Here is a 16,189-nt window from a genome sequence, read left to right as displayed (position 1 = left end):
ATCCAGGAAATGCAAATCAAAATGACTCTGAGATACCACCTTACACCTGTCAGAGTGGCTAAGATCAAAAACACAGAAGACAGCTTATGCTGGAGAGGATGTGGAGCAAAGGAAACTCTCCTCCACTGCTGGTGGGAATGCAATCTTGTATAGCCACTTTGGAAATCAATATGGTGCTTTCTTAGAAAATTGGGAATCCATCTCCCCCAAGACCCAGCTATAGCACTCTTGGGCTCAATCATACCACAAGGGCATTTGCTCAGCTATGTTCATATCAGCATTGTTTGTAATAGACAGAACCTGGAAACGACCTAGATGCCTTTCAACTGAAGAATGGATAAAGAAAATATGGTACATATACACAATGGAGTACTACTCAGCAGAGAAAGACAATGACATCATGAGGTCAAATGGATGGATCTAGAAAAAATCATCCTGAGTGAGGTAACCCAGACTCAGAAAGACAAACATGGTATGTTCTCACTCATGGTAGGATACTAGATGTAAAACAAATATGACTAGACTGCTACACAACTCCAGGTAGTCTACCTAGAAAACGGGACCCTAGGAAAGACACAGGGATCAGCCTATGACAGAGAAATGGATGAGATCTACATGAACAACCTGGACGACAGTGGGAGTAATGAAGGGCAAGGTTTGAGGGAAAGAGAGCTTAGGGGAGCAGGAGATCCCAGCTGGATCAAGAACAGAAAGGGAGAACAAGGAATAACAGACCATGATAAATGATGACCACATGAAAACAGGAAGAAGCAAAGTGCTAGAGAGGTCCCCAGAAATCCACAATGATACATCCTCTGTAGACTACTGGCAATGGTTGAGAGAAAGGCTGATATGACCTAGTGTGGTCATCAGATGGCCAAACACCTTAACAGTCATTCTGGAACTCTCATCCAATAACTGATGGAAGTGGTTGCAGAGATCCTCGGCCAGGCCCCAGGTAGACTGTAAGAGTGTGAATTGTTGAGACCAAGATTGGAAAAGCACAGGGACAAAGAGCCAAACTAATGGAAACTCATGAATTATGAACCAAAAGCTGTGAAGCCCCCAGCTTGAGCAGGCCCTCTGGATAAATGAGACAATTGAATAGCTTGAACTGTTTGGGAGGCACCCAGGCAGTGGGACCCTGACCGATCCATAGTGCATGAGCTGGCTGTTTGCAACCTTGGGCTTACATAGGGACACTTTGCTCAGACTGGAAGGAGGGGACTGGACCTGCCTGTACTGAATCAACCAGGTTGAATTGAATCCCATGGGAGTCTTGGCCCTGGAGCAGATGGGAATGGAGGGCAGGGGCTGGGGGAAAGGTGAGGACGGGGGTTGAAGGGGAATCCATGGCTGATGTGTAAAATTAAAACACAAATATAATAAATAAAAAAGGAGAAAAAAAAGAAATAATTAAAAATACACAACTTGTTAAAAAAAAAAAAGAAATGTAATTAACACAGAAAATTGGTAGTTAGAATAGTGAGTTTCCTTGCTGTGGTTTCCTGAAGCCTAACCTGTTTGTGGAACCAAAGTGTCAGAGCTTCAAGCTGCAGGCTAATTAAGCCCTGGGACACCAGAAGCAGAGCACTATTTGAGCTGTTATGAAGGGAGTGGACCAGAATGCAATAGAAATGTAGATGTAGAGCCTTCTTGGGTTGCAGGGAGCTGTGGTGATTCAGCAGAGGTAGAGGCTGCAGCTGCTTTGACCAGTGTAGGAAGCAGAAGAGCCCAACTGTCCTGGTTAGGTGAACCTTGGTCAAGGTAAGAGAGCAAGCTCCCACAGCTTTCCCATAGGCTCAGCCAAGAGTGTGCCTCACAGCACATAGTGTGCCCTATCACCTGCAGCCTCCACTGTCTCCATCAGGAGAGTAAAGAGAGGCTATTTCCGGGACAGAAGCACCATGTCCCACAGGGTCTTCATCAGCATCAGGCTACAGCCACTCTCTCCATGTGTTCTAGTTTCACTTCTGCCCCAAGGAAGATATCTAGGAAATAAGATGAAAACTGTAATTCCATGAGCCACTAAGACCACAGTGGACTACCACTGCAGGCCCAGCAAGTGCGAAAAGCAGACAATGAGGTTTGGTGTGATTATCTGGGAAGATTATGAATGAGTTCAAATATAGAACTTATGGTAGTGTTTACTGATGTTGTTACCCACATCATTGCAGTAGCCAATGCTCATGACATACTTGGAAAAAACCCTGTAAATAGTGAAATAAAGGTTTATGCAAGAATTTGTAACAACCCTTTTTACCTTGGTCATCATGGTAACCCTAGGTGACTAAGAATTGTTATGTAGAATAGTCTGCCCTCAAATTCACAGAGATCCTCTTATCTCTGCCTCCCATGTGCTTGATTAAAGGTTTGTGATACCACATATAGTCAACAGACCTTTTCATGATAGCTAAAAGCTAAACAAAAGCTAGGTGCAGTGACCCACAAGAGGAGTCATAATTGTTTGTGAGGATGAAGTAGGAAGAAAGGATGCAAGGCCATCTTTGGCAACACACTCAGGTCACAGAACGAACAAAAGGAAAAATTAAGACTTTAAAGGGAGGGAAAAAAGAGAGAAATAATATCACTATATCTGCCAAACATTAACTATTGAGTGGACAAATGATCATAGTGAAATCCTATAAGGAATTATTCACAGAAAGGATGAATGGCAAACCGCTACCCAGGACTTATGAACTATTCTCAAAAGTATAATGTTAAGACCTGTTCTGAGGTCCCTTTTTATAAAACACCAGACCAGGATGATAGTCATTTTTTAAGTTTGTTTGTTTATTTATTTATTTATTTATTTATTTATTTATTTATTTATTTATCTGTCTATCTATCTATCTATCTATCTATCTATCTATCTATCTATCTATCTATTTATTTAACATCCTGGCTGCAGTTTCTTTTCCCTCCTCTCTAGTCCCTCCCCCATCCCCATTTGTTCCCACCTCCAATCCATTCCTCCTGAGGTTCTGTTTAGAAAAGGGCAGGCCTCCCATGGCTATCAATCAATAGAAGGAGGCATCTTAAGTTGCAGTGTAACTAAGCACTTCCCCATGTATTAAGGCTGGGCAAGGCAACCCAGTATGAGAAGTAGGTTCCATAAGCCAGTAAAAGAGTCAGAGACAGCCCTGTTCCCACTGTTGGGTTTCCCACAAGAGGACCAAGCTGCGCAATTGTAACATACATGCAGAGTTCCTAGGTCAGTCCCATGCAGGCTCCCTGGTTGTCAGCTCAGTCTCTGTGAGGTCTGATAAGCCCAGGTTAGGTGATCCTGTGAGGTTTCCTGTGGTGACCTTGACCTTTCTGACTCCCATAGGTTTCACCCAACAACTGACAGAAACAGATGCAGACCCACAGCCACACATTAGGCAGAGTCAGAGAAGCCTGCAGAAGCAGGGGATAAAAGATTGCAAGAGTCAGTCTTTGATGAGCAGAGTACAGATTATAGATCCTGAAGGGGAGCAAGAAGAAACTGCACTGATATGTCCTGGTGTGACAAAAGCAGTCCCAGGATTATGAGCTCTGAGTTTGCCTATCACAGACACTGCAGCCTTCATTATAACCTGAGCCAAGGTCTCCAAGAAAATCCCTTCTCATTATCTATGTCTGTGCATGCTTCTATGCTATCATGTCTGTCCTTCTGAAGGGTGTTCAATAATACAGCCTATAAAGCCAGGCATATTCCTTTTTATTCTTATTTTTTATTTTTTCCTTTTTATTTTATAGTGAATAAAATTATATATGTGTTATTTTTATATCATCTCATCCAGAATGGTCATTTTCAAAGAGTATGAATTCTCAAAAGAAAATGTAGACAAAGCACTAATGATAGCAAGCCAAAAATGCCCATTATGTGATACATGTTGTGTTCTTAAACCTTAATCCTCATAGAGTTGAGATGGAACTCATTTGTTGAGGTGTTTGTCCAGTATGCAAAAATTCTTGGGTTCCATCTTCAGTACCATATTCATAAACAAGTATCTTATAGACATCTATCATCTCAGGACATGGGAGGTGTAAATAGGAAGATAAAAGTTCAAAGTTTGAAGCCAGTCTGGGGTATGGGAGACTATGACTCAAAAAAAAAAAGAGAGAGAGAGACAGAGACAGAAGCAAAGAAAGATATCCAGAAGAAGCATATACTTCAATGTTAAGAACATAGTTGAGCAAGTGTTCTTGTGGCATGATTGGGTATTCCTTGGGTATGTGCCCAAGAGTGGTATCATTAGATCTTGAGGTAGATTGATTCTCAATTTTTTGAGAAATCACCATACTGATTTCCAAAGTGGTTGTACAAGTTTACACTCCCACCAACAGTGGAGGAGTGTTCCCCTTGCTCTGCATCCTCTCCAACATAAGTCATCAGTGATTTTGACCTTAGCCATTCTGACAAGTGTAAGATAGTCTTTTTTATTTGCATTTTCCTGATGAATAAGGATGTAGAGCAATTCCTTAAATGTCTTTCAGCCTTTTGAGATTCTTCTGTTGAGAATTCTCTGTTTAGCTCTGTACCCCCTTTTTTCTTAATAGGATTGTTTTATATTCTGACATCTAGTTTCTTGATTTATACATTTTTAAGATCAGCCATCTGTCAGATGTGGGGTTGGTGAAGATCTTTTCACATTCTGTAGGCTGCTATTTTGTCTTATTTACCACGACCTTTGCCTTACAGAAGCTTCTCAGTTTCAAGAGGTCCCATTAATTAATTGTTGCTCACCGTGTCTGTGGTATTATATTTAGGAAGTGGTCTCCTATGCCAAAGTGTTCAAAGCTACTTTCCAGTTTCTCTTCTATCAGGTTCAGTGTCATTGGATTTATGTTGAAGTCTTTGATCCATTTGGACTTGAAGCAGATACAGAGATCCACAGTTAAGCGCCAGGCTGAGCTCCAGGTGACCAATCAAAGAGAGGGAAGAGAGAGCCTATGAGCATGGGGCATCAAGATCATGATGATGATATACAGATGACATGATCTCTGTATATATACATGAAACACAGAGACAACTGAACCAAGCTAGTGGCAGCTCATTAACTTTAGACCAACAGGTATGGAGCCTGCATGCCACTGGACTAGGCACTCTGCATAAGTGAGGCAGTTGTGTAGCTTGGTCTGTGAGATGAGGTTCTATCACTGATGCATGAGCTCTCTCTTTGGAGCCATTACCTATGGTGGGACACTTTGCACAGCTTTGATGCAGGGGAATGGGCTTGGACCTGCCTCAAATGAATGTCAGGCTCTGCTGACTCCCTACAGGAGGCCTTACCTTTTCAGAGGAGAAGATGGGGGTGGGTTGCAGAGGAACACTGGGAGTTGAGTGGGAGGAGGGATTAGAGGGGGAATCTGTGGTTGGTATGTAAAATGAATAAAATTTTTCTTATTAAAGAAAGGAAGAAGAAGAAAGTGGCAAACATGATGAAGTTTCTTTGAAAAATACAAATGAAAAATAATTCCATGTTAAATTTGAGGAATGTTTGGACGTTTCATATCATCAAATTTTAAATGCACAGTAAAAGCCTGACACTGTGTGAGGATCTCTTGGTACATTGCCTCCATTTGATATCATAAACATTATGAACACAGTGTTGATGTGCCCACCAGGAAGAAAATGAGGCACAGGGACCCCAAAGCTGGTAAGTGCACATAGTTTACAGGCTTGCTGGGCCAGACCTCCCCCTAGTGATGACTGTTCTTGCCCCATATCAGAACTTGAAGGAGTCCCAGGTAGCATGGGCGGTTGAGATTTCTGTCTTTCTCATCATTTTGGGATCCAGATCTTTCATCTTATTTTTTCAGTCCCTCAGTCTCACCCCTAGAAATGCACAGGAGAACTAACAAGACAGAAATGTGTCTATGGGACACAAGTCTTCAGTCTATGCTAGGCAAGACTCTGTCTTCCAGGCTTCCCTGTTCTCCCAGTCCCCTTGTTCAGTGAGGAATTCAACAGCTGGCTTCCCCTTCCTTAACACTGCAGTTGTCAGCCTTGGATCTTCCTGATTCTTAGCTTCTCTCTGTTTGAAAAGGGCTCTGAGAAGATACCCTAAGGTCATGTTTAGGAGCTGGTGTGGGGCACTCACTTCTGGAGGTCTATTAGTTTGAGGCTAGCCTGTGCTAAAATTGAGAATCTATGTAAATGAAAATGTGAGTGATACCAGAGATTACTAAAATAAAACAAACATATATCAGGAAAAACTGTGAGTAAAAAAACCCTGAGAAACCATGCTTTAAAATAATCAGTTTCATAAAAAACAATAAAACACATCCTCATTGTTAAGATTCCAGTGCTCTCCTTGGCAATACTGGGCTGTTCAGTTATGTAGTATCTTGCTTTTCTCTATTCTTCCACCCTCTTAAGGGTCCTGTTCACCCACTGCAGTGAACTCTGTTAGGGCAACAACTGGGTCAAATGAGTCTTCACACTCTTCTTTATATTTCCCACAGATCTGTGTACACTGTACTTGTACTCAGTAAACACCCACATTCACTGTATCAATCATTTTCCTAACTTGAAGACCCTGCCTCTGTTCTACTGGGACTCTGTGATCCCTGTTGCTGTGCAGGGAAGCTTGCTACAGAATTCATTTTGTAATCTGCAGCTTAGCATAAAAGCATTCCACACCTGATATTCATACTCTTAGTTCTTGGAAAAAAAAAAAAAAAAAACTTCAAGCAGCCTGATGTAAAACAAACCACAGATACTTGACTCCATCCCATTCAAGAAGTCATGTGGTTTCTTGACATGCAGAGTGTTTCTGAGAAGCTGAGCCTGTCTGCTTTCACTTTCAGCCTTGTGCCCATAGTTATAAAAGGTTCTGGGTGTCCTGAATTGGTATCAGAAAGTGTTTCCTTACAAAGAGAAGCAGAGGAAAGCCTTTGGCATTCCTCCATACTTTGTTGAACAGGCATTTATGGACAGAAAATTTCCATTGGCATTTGTAAAACATAGAATCAGGAAACCCACATTGAATTTCTGTTAACACTGGCCAATTTACTGGGTTTTTTTGTGTGTGTTTATTTGTTTGTTTGTTCTTTTTAACTCTCAGATAGAGCAGCTGTCTGGATACCATGACATGACAAACCACTAAAGATTTGGGGCTGGAGGGATGGCTTGTCAGCTAAGGACAGGGCTTTCTGCTCTTTCAAAGGATAGGTGTTTGTATCTCAGCAAGTATGTAGAGCAGCACACAACTATTTTTTAACTCCAGCTCCAGGGTTCCCACACCCTCTTATGCCTCCTCCAGACACCTGCATACACCTGGTGGACAGATATATATACACGAATACATAAAACAAAATCTTAAAAAACACAAGAAGTACCTTCAAGTAATATTTGTTGTTCCTCAAAGTGCAGACAATTAACACATAAAGAAGAAAAACTAACAACACCTAAAAAGATTAAGTGAATTTATCACACAACAGACAATAAAAACATATAGACTCTGCTGGGTTTTGAAATTACTACCTTTAGCAGGTGTTTCCTTAGGACACCTCACAGGATTACACTCAGGAAAGTGAACATCCAGCCCACAGAGCTGTAGGAAGGTGGGAAATCTTCACTGTAAACTGAGGCTATGTCTGAGGAATGGACTGATCACTTATCCATCTAAAATATATTTCTGATTGATCTTGAAAACATAACTAACATGATTATAAGTTTGATTGCTAGGGATGCTATTTCTTTATTGTCCTAAGTAGCTTTCCAGGACTAAAACTTTACATTATGTTTTAAGTGATCTGCATAGGTACAACACCTTAAACAAGAAAAGAAACGCATATACAGTATAACAAAAATAACCTTAATTTTGTATCAATATACAAAAATCCATACCAATGTCAAATAGTAATAATAATATATTTTTTAGTTTAACAGTATATTCAATAATCTATTTTATTCTACTATTCCTATATCCTCCTTTTTCTTTTCAGAATGAGATCCCCGAATCTGATCTTCTTTATTTAGTTTCTTCCCTGATTATGACCAATAACAACCTGTAATCAACACCATCAATGATGATACACATCCATAATCCACCAAAAAACCAAAAATCACCCAACTCACTTCTTGAGAATGTGGCTGTCAGGTGTTTCAGACTGCTTCCTCCTGTCTAGGGGTGAAGGCATCTTTAGTGAGCCCTGAGAAAATGGAGAGAATAGTCAATGGGAGGGCTAGTTGTATCATTTGTGTTCCAGCCTCTGTGCAATGGGAAAGTGTAAGGCTAATCTGTAGTTTTGACTGGAGTAGTCTGTGACCATCTAGCTAGACCACCTAGCTGGACCATCTCAGCCAGCAGCCTTGAAGCTGTTCTGGATGAAGAACTCCGAGGAAACTGCATCAGAGGCGCTCTGAGATTCTGGATCACCTGGGTCACCCATTTTCATTGGTATGTGGTCCCTTTGCTCTAAAAAGCACATAAACTTGTGAAGGTAAATTACATATCTACATTAGCATAAGTATGAAATGTGCAGTGTCATAAATCAATTAAAGATGTTTTTGTTTGTTTGTTTTATGTTTGAACAGGTAACAGGCATCTGTCAACTTTGTAAGTCTGTCTGGATTATATAATCAAACTGTAATATAAAATCCCATCCATGCCATATGAAAGGATGGCAGGTGATAATAAGTCATGATGACTCTGTAGCCAACAATATGTATCATGTCTCAGCTCAGCTCAGAGCTGTTCCCATGTCAAGGAGTCAGCTTACATGTCTGTCCTGTAGTCTTTCCTGGCTTAACCCCCCATGTCTGTGGCCAAGATACTCAGAAGGTCTCCCCTGGTCACATCTGATCTTTATTAATCTGGAGAAATCCACAGCCTCTCCCACAATGCAACACATTGTCTGAATTCCATTTTGAAGCTAAGATCATTTTAAAATATATACGTTAGTTTAATTTAGCAGTTTCCATAATCCAATGTTTCTGAGCAGCCATTGTTTTTGTGCACCAGCAGTTAATAATTTAAAGTTAACAAGGTACCATATAGGATCTAGACTCTCTGTATATTTTCCATCCTTAAGTGGCTTACTTTTTTAATACTTTACTTTCTCTTTAAAGACTTCATTATTTTTAAACTATTTTATGACTGTCTATATCAATTTTTTTAAGCCTAAACATGTTGTTAAACACACTATAACCTGTTTAGAAGCTTTTTCCATCTTACTTAGCCTGCTTTCTGCATATCTGCAAACTTTTCTGTCTACATGAGCAAAACATTAAACCCACCACACAGCTTAGCTCATGGCTCACTGGTGGCTCACACAGACAACTGTTTGGAGACTTGTCTCTGTACTGCGGCTGGCATGAGAGACACAAGACTAGAAAGCCATGTTTGGCTCAGTTTTTTGGTGTGTGTTTAGAACCTTTTTTCAAGCTTTTTCAGGTTTTATGTGGATATACAATTTCCCATGTTGGGCACCATTTGTAGGTATATTTCTCTGCCCCATCTGCCAGCTCCCAAATCATGACATGGGGTTATTATTGATTATGAAAGTTCAGCTGATAGCTTACACTTATTTTTAGCTAGCTCTTATATGTAAATTAACCCATTTCTATTCATTTATATGCTGTTGCAGGGCTCATAGTTTGTTATCTCTACTCCTTCATGTCCTGCTTCCTCTGCCTCTCATGGCATCTCCTGCAACTCTACTCTTCCTCCTCCCAGCATGCTCCATGCCTGGAGACCCTGCCTAGCTCCTGGTCATTCAGCCTCCCATCAAATCAGTCACAGTGACATTATCTTCACACCGTGTAAAGGAATATTCCACAACACCTTACTCTCTTGAATGCTTTACCACTTTCCATCTGATTTAATGCTGATTTAAATCATTCATTTTCCCCAAAGCCTCTCCAACCTCATAAAGGTCATGTCTCACTAGAGGCTGGCTCAGCAAACCCCTAAAGCCCCTTAACAGTACCAAGGCCCCTGCTGAACTAACCACCAGCTTATTACCTCTTCTGTGAACACAGTCCTCTCTGGCCCTGTGAACGGGACACCACACAGTGCCTCCTTCCCAAGACCCTCGGTAATGTCTGCCCTTCCTCTATCATCTTGCAGTTTTTGTTTCTCATGGGGTCCTCAGGCAGTATTGCTCTAGTGTCCTCAATGTATCATGTGAGCCTGTCCCTCCGGGAAGGATGGTAGTCGATTTTTTTCACTCTTTGTTCTTTTACTCTTTGGGGGCCACCACCCAGCCCCCCCCCCCAAATACACAGAGACTGGGGATATTAGTGAGAACTTCTTGCAAGATGGCGGGTGAAAAGGGCAAAAAGCCTGACACAAAAGAGAAGAAACCTGCGGCCAAGAAGGCTGGCGGTGATGCTGTTGGTGCTGGTGCTGCCAAAAACGGTGACCCTAAGGTTAGAAAGACCAAGAAGGTGAAGCCCCACTGCAGCCGGAACCCTGTTCTGGTTAGAGGAATTGGCAGGTACTCCTGATCTGCTATGTATTCCAGAAAGGCCTTGAACAAAAGAAAGTACTCAGCTGCAAAAACCAAGGTTGAAAAGAAGAAGAAAAAGGAGAAGGTCCTTGCTACTGTCACAAAAGTGGTCGGTGGTGACAAGAATGGCGGTACCCAGGTGGTGAAGCTTCGAAGATGTGCCTCGGAAGCTGCTGAGCCATGGCAAAAAGCCCTTCAGTCAGCACGTGAGAAGGCTTCACGCCAGCATCACTCCTGGGACCGTCCTGATCATCCTCACCGGGCACCACAGGGGCAAGAGAGTGGTTTTCCTGAAGCTGCTGGCCAGTGGCTTGCTACTTGTGACTGGACCTCTTGCTCTCAACAGAGTTCCTCTGCAAAGAACACACTGGAAATTTGACATCGCCACCTCTACAAAAGTTGACATCAGAAAGGATGGGTGGTCATATTTCTCTCCTTCCCCACACTCAAACTGGTCCCACCCACTCCCCGTTCCAAGAGTCAGAAATGAGGATCTCTTTCTCTTTTTGATCATGAGTCTTTCTCAGTTCACCCTGATCAGATGCAGATGATTTCCTGATTATCATAGCTTCATACTGAGACATCATAAACATGTCCAATTTGCATGCCCTGTCATGAATTGTAACTTCCTCTCTATCACAAGGTTAGCCTTGAGGGCTATCTTCTATTGTGACTTTCTTCACCTTCATTATTCAATTTGTGCTATAGATTCCAGAGTTCTGGATCCCAGTAAGTGCTCTTTGTCTCATATCTGGCTTGTGTTCTTTTCTTTTACATCCAGTCAGCTGTGAGAAGTGTCAAGCCAAAGCCCCAACTCATTCTCTTTCTCCCCTATTGTTCTTGCCAAACCAGGGTGAATGATGCAGATTGTATTGATGCCTCTTCCCTCCCACACTAATATTTCCATTACTTGGTCAAGCTCATTTTCTGAAAACAGCTAAAGCTTGGTTGTGTGTCTTACAGCTAACAAAAAAGACCACACAGTTCCTACTGCCAAAACATGCTTACAAACCCATGTCCTGTGTGGTAATATCAGCAGTTGCAATGTATTTATTCTATCTACTTTCAGGGGCATCCCTACACTCATGGGATGCACTCTATCCATCAAAGAAGCATCACACTCCACATCAGTTAGAAGATGTTGGTGTACTGAGATTTTCTTCAAGGTCACTCTGACTCTCAAATGATTTGTTCTTGGTTGCGTGTGCCATCCTCTCAAGGAGCATGTGACCAGCACTACAGCAGGAGGAACAGCATCCATGATGCATGGAATAAAGGAGCTATATCAAGACTGGGCCTTCATTATGACAAGGATCAGCCCCAGGAATCTATCTCAGCACCCATTGCAGAGACCATGTCACCAGTCATCTACAATTCATCTTTGGTTCTTTTGACACCTGTGCAGGTGCCAATTGTGTTCTGTGACTTTTCCTATGAAGATGTGAACAAAAATTTACTCATCATAAAAATGATGCAGATGATATATCAGAGAAATGGTCCCATCCAAGCCTAGGCTAGTGAACCAGGGAGTGGTGAAGCAGTTGTATCACCAAAAAGCCCACCCTGGCATGAGTGATGGCCATGGCTAGATGTAGTTGGAGACCTTCTCTCCAGCCCCCACCAAGCCCTGTTAGTCCAACAACCCATTTGTAATATAAACATACAGACATTTATATTATTTAAACTGCTTGGCCATTAGCTCAGGCCTACCATTGTCTAGCTCTTACTCTTATATTTAGCCCATTTCTATTAATCTATACTTTGCCAAGTGGCTCCAGTACCTTATCTCTTTCTTGTCATGGCTGCAGCTGGCAGTGTCTCCCTCCCCCAGCCTTCACTTCCCAGAATTCTCCTCCTCCTTGTCCTGCCTACCCTATCCTTCTTGCCTGGCTACTGGCCAATCAGCACTTTATTTATTTTAACCAATCAGAGCAACACATTTGACAGAACATCCCACAGCAGCTAGGGAGCACAGATTGAGGTTACCCTACATTCCTTTTCCAAATGTGACAAATAAGACACTCTTAAAATACATTGTCTGAAACATTAGCTGAGCAAGCTACAGCAAGGTAGGGAAATCTCTGCTAAAGACCTCACATAAATATCAAGAAGGCATTACTAGATTTGGGGTTGCTGGAAGTCAGAGGGTCTATTCACAAATTCCGACAGGACTTATGTAGTTGTCACAAGGATGTTGCATCACACACAGAGATAGACAATTACTTGGAGGGACCAAGGTAATTTAACTATGCTCTGCCTCTTAACATCCCAACCTGTCCACAATCACTGAAGTTCTGGTCAGTCACCAGCATTTGTAAGAGGATTCAGTTTGGCTTCTTTTTAGGATCTTTGGTTTACAAATGATCCGTTCTTTCAGGCTTACACATGTCCCTAATTGTATTATGTCAATCATCAGTTTGAGCACAAATGATACTCACACTTTTCATTCCAGGCATTGTCACTCTGTAATTGAAAGGGTTAAACACTCACCCTCAGAATCACGATATGCTATTATGTGCAATAATTATAACTGGCTGTCTAATAAATCGTTAAACTTCGTTTGATCTTTTTGTAGCATCCTAATAAAGCTTCATTATTATTTCCTGTGGACATTCTGTCACAAAAATAGGGATCATAGCAAAGTCCCTCTGATCTCCCCCATCCAGAAGAAAGCAGGCAGAGAGAGCCCTGTTCAATTCAATAAACAGAAAAGGAGAAAGTGAGTGGATACAAACATGAACCATGCCTCAGCTTCCAGTTTACCAGCTGTGATAGATGATGCAAGAGGTTTGTTGCCCAGCCTTCCTCCCTCTGGCCTTCTCTCTTTGCCTCTTATTTCTTTCACTTATGTTCACACAGCAGACAAGAGTTGAAGCATATGTTCAGAGAAGATAGACGCTTCTGCACTTCTCTTTGTCAAACAAACAAACAAACAAAAAACAAATAAATAATTGTGAGAACTGAGAGGTAGACAAAGAACTCTGACAGGCAGGAGATGATCGGGGATTATCCACCCATCATTCAACATAAAATTACTGTATCAATATTTTTGAAAAGATTACGATAGACTCCAACTAAACTCAGCCCACAAGCCCTTTCTTCTCACCCTCTCACTTGCCTAAGACTGTCAAAAAATGTTTCTTTTTGTCATTGACTTCCTGAAGTCTTTCAATTACTTTCAAGTGTGGGATCAGATCTCAAAACCTCACACAAAACAGGGATCTTCATTCAGACATCGTGTGTGTCACCTACAAAGCACAGGATGGCAGATCAACAGAGTCTTCAAAATGTAGATCCCTCCCCCCCAGAGCAGCTGTCAGAACTGAAATGGAGTCACAGCAGAGATGGTGGCTCTGAAAACCAGAGGGGCAGGTGTTTGAGGCCAGCTTGAACACCTGGAGAGACACACAGAGATAATGGGGACACGGGAAGGGCAAAGAGCCCCTCACCCCAGAGTAACGCCTCTCCTCAGCTGAGAACCTGGAATTCCAGCCCAGTTACCCTGTGCTGTAAAGTCCGATGGAGTTGTTTCCTATGGCCCAGGTCAAAGCCTGAGTATATAGGACCTTCGTTAGGGCCTCACTCCTTTCCTCAGACACAGCCTCAGTTTACAGTGAAGATTTCCCTCTTTCTTACAGCTCTGTGGGCTGGGGGTTTACTTTCTTGATTGTAATCCAGTGAGGTGTCACTGGAACCACATTTTAAAGGCAGAAACTTCGAAACCCAGCGAAGTCTGTATGTGATTATTGTCTGTTATGTGATAAATGCACTCCATCTTTATAAGTGTTATTTTTTCTTCTATATGTGTTCTTGTCTGCACTTTGTAGAACAACAAATACAGCTTGAAAGTATTTTGTGGTTTTTAAAAAGATTTTATTTTGTTTGATCATATGTATGTGTGTGTTGACCACCTATCCGCATGTGGGTCATTGCAGAAGTCAGAAGAGGGTGTGGGATCCCTAGATGTGGAGTTACAAACAGTTGTAAGCTGATCTTCATAGTTGCTAAGATACAAACTCTGTTCTTTGTAAGAGCAGAAAGCCCTGTCCTTAGCTGCGAAGGAATCCTTCCATCTCATAATGTCTTCTGACTAATTTATCAGGCCACGATGTCCAGACAGCTGCTTGATATGGAATTCTGCAATCAGTAACTTGGCCAGTGTTAATAGAAGTTCAAGTTGTGTTTCTATGTGACTCTATGTTTCACCAAAAGGATTGTAAATTTTCTGTGCATCCATGCCTGTCTGTTATCCTCCCTGAATTGGAGGGCTACCTAGCCCCCAATAAAGGATGAAGGAAAGCCTCAGGGGTCCTCTGCTTCTCTTTGTGAGGAAAGGTCTTCTTGCTCCAATACATGGACATTTTTCTCATTTCAGGCAGAAGTAAATGCAGACAGGCTCAGCTTCTCAAAAACAGCCTGGATGTGATGAAACCAAGTGTGTTCTTGAATGGGTTGGAGTCCTGTTTGTGCATTTTGTTGTACATTGGCCTGCTGGGAGTTTTATCCATGTCCTGAGAGAATGAATATCAGGTGTGGAGTGTTTCAATTCTAAATTGAAGTTTACAAAATGAACTTTGTAGCAAGCTTCAGCACAGAGCATCAGGCATCACAGAGTTCATACAAAATGAGGCAGGAAGTTCAAGTTATTATATGTGGGTGTTTACTGAGCACAAGTACTGTGTACACAGCATGGTGGGAGATGTCCAGGGGAGTGTGAAGACTCATTAGACCTAGTTTCTGTCTTGTTTGTTCTCCTGTGCATATCTAGGGTTGAGACCAAGGGCCTGAAGAAATAGTATAAAATATCTAAAGACCAAATGAGGAGCAAGACAGACATCTAACTGACCCATGCCATCTGGGACTCCTTCAAGTTCTGACGCAAGGGAAGTGTAGTCACAAGAGAGAGGTGCTGGCATAGCAAACATATAACTTAATGTGCCTTCTACAGCTTTGATGTCCCTGAGCTTCACTTTTATTTTGATACATCAATACTGTTTTCATGTTTATGAAACCAAATAGGGGTAATGTATTTAGAGGCCCTCACACACTGTTAGGCTTTTATTGGGCCTGGCCTTATAGGCTATATTATTAAATGTCCTCCAGGACAGAATCCATAGCACATAAGCATGCATAGCTTTAGCTAATGATAAGAAAGATTTCCTTAGGGTGTTCGGCTCAGGTTATAATGGAAGCTGCAATGTCTGTGATAGTCCTACTCCAAGGTCACAGTCCTGGGATTGCTCATGTCACCTGGACTTATCAGTGCCCTCCCAGTTTCTTCTTGCTCCCATTCATGATCTATAATCTTTTCTCTGCCCATCAAAATTGGACTGGCATCCTGGTCTGTTGTTTTATATAAAGGAACCAAGACCAGATCTCAACATCACACTTTTGAGAAGAGATCATATGTTGTGCATAGCTGTTGGTCATTTATCTTTTCTATAAATAATTCTTTATAGGAGTTCACTATAATCATTTATGCACTCAACACTCAAGGTTTGGCAGACACAGTGATATTGCTTCCCTCCCTTTTATTTCTTCTTTCTCCCTTTCTGATTTTTCTTTTCAATTTTTCTTCCTGGGGCCCAAATGTGTGGCCACAGACAGCCTTGACTCAGTTTCTTCCTGCTTCAGCCTCCTGATCTACTAGACTACAGGGGTGGGTCATGGCACCTGGCTTGTGTTTAGTTTTCAGCTGGTAAGAAAACATTTGTTTGCCAGGTGTGGTGACACACAGCGGCAC

The 16,189-nt window shown here is 41.9% G+C and overlaps 1 pseudogene; it reads left to right on the top strand.

The window, feature by feature from the left end:
• The first annotated feature begins 10,252 nt into the window (after nucleotides 1-10,252).
• LOC118586270 lies at nucleotides 10,253-10,997 on the top strand (annotated as a pseudogene).
• The last annotated feature ends 5,192 nt before the right edge of the window (nucleotides 10,998-16,189 follow it).

The sequence above is a fragment of the Onychomys torridus genome, chromosome 6 (assembly GCF_903995425.1).
Source record: "Onychomys torridus chromosome 6, mOncTor1.1, whole genome shotgun sequence".
Classification (NCBI taxonomy): domain Eukaryota; kingdom Metazoa; phylum Chordata; class Mammalia; order Rodentia; family Cricetidae; genus Onychomys; species Onychomys torridus.
Note: the sequence above shows the minus strand (reverse complement) of the source record. Positions and strands in the feature narration are given on the sequence as shown.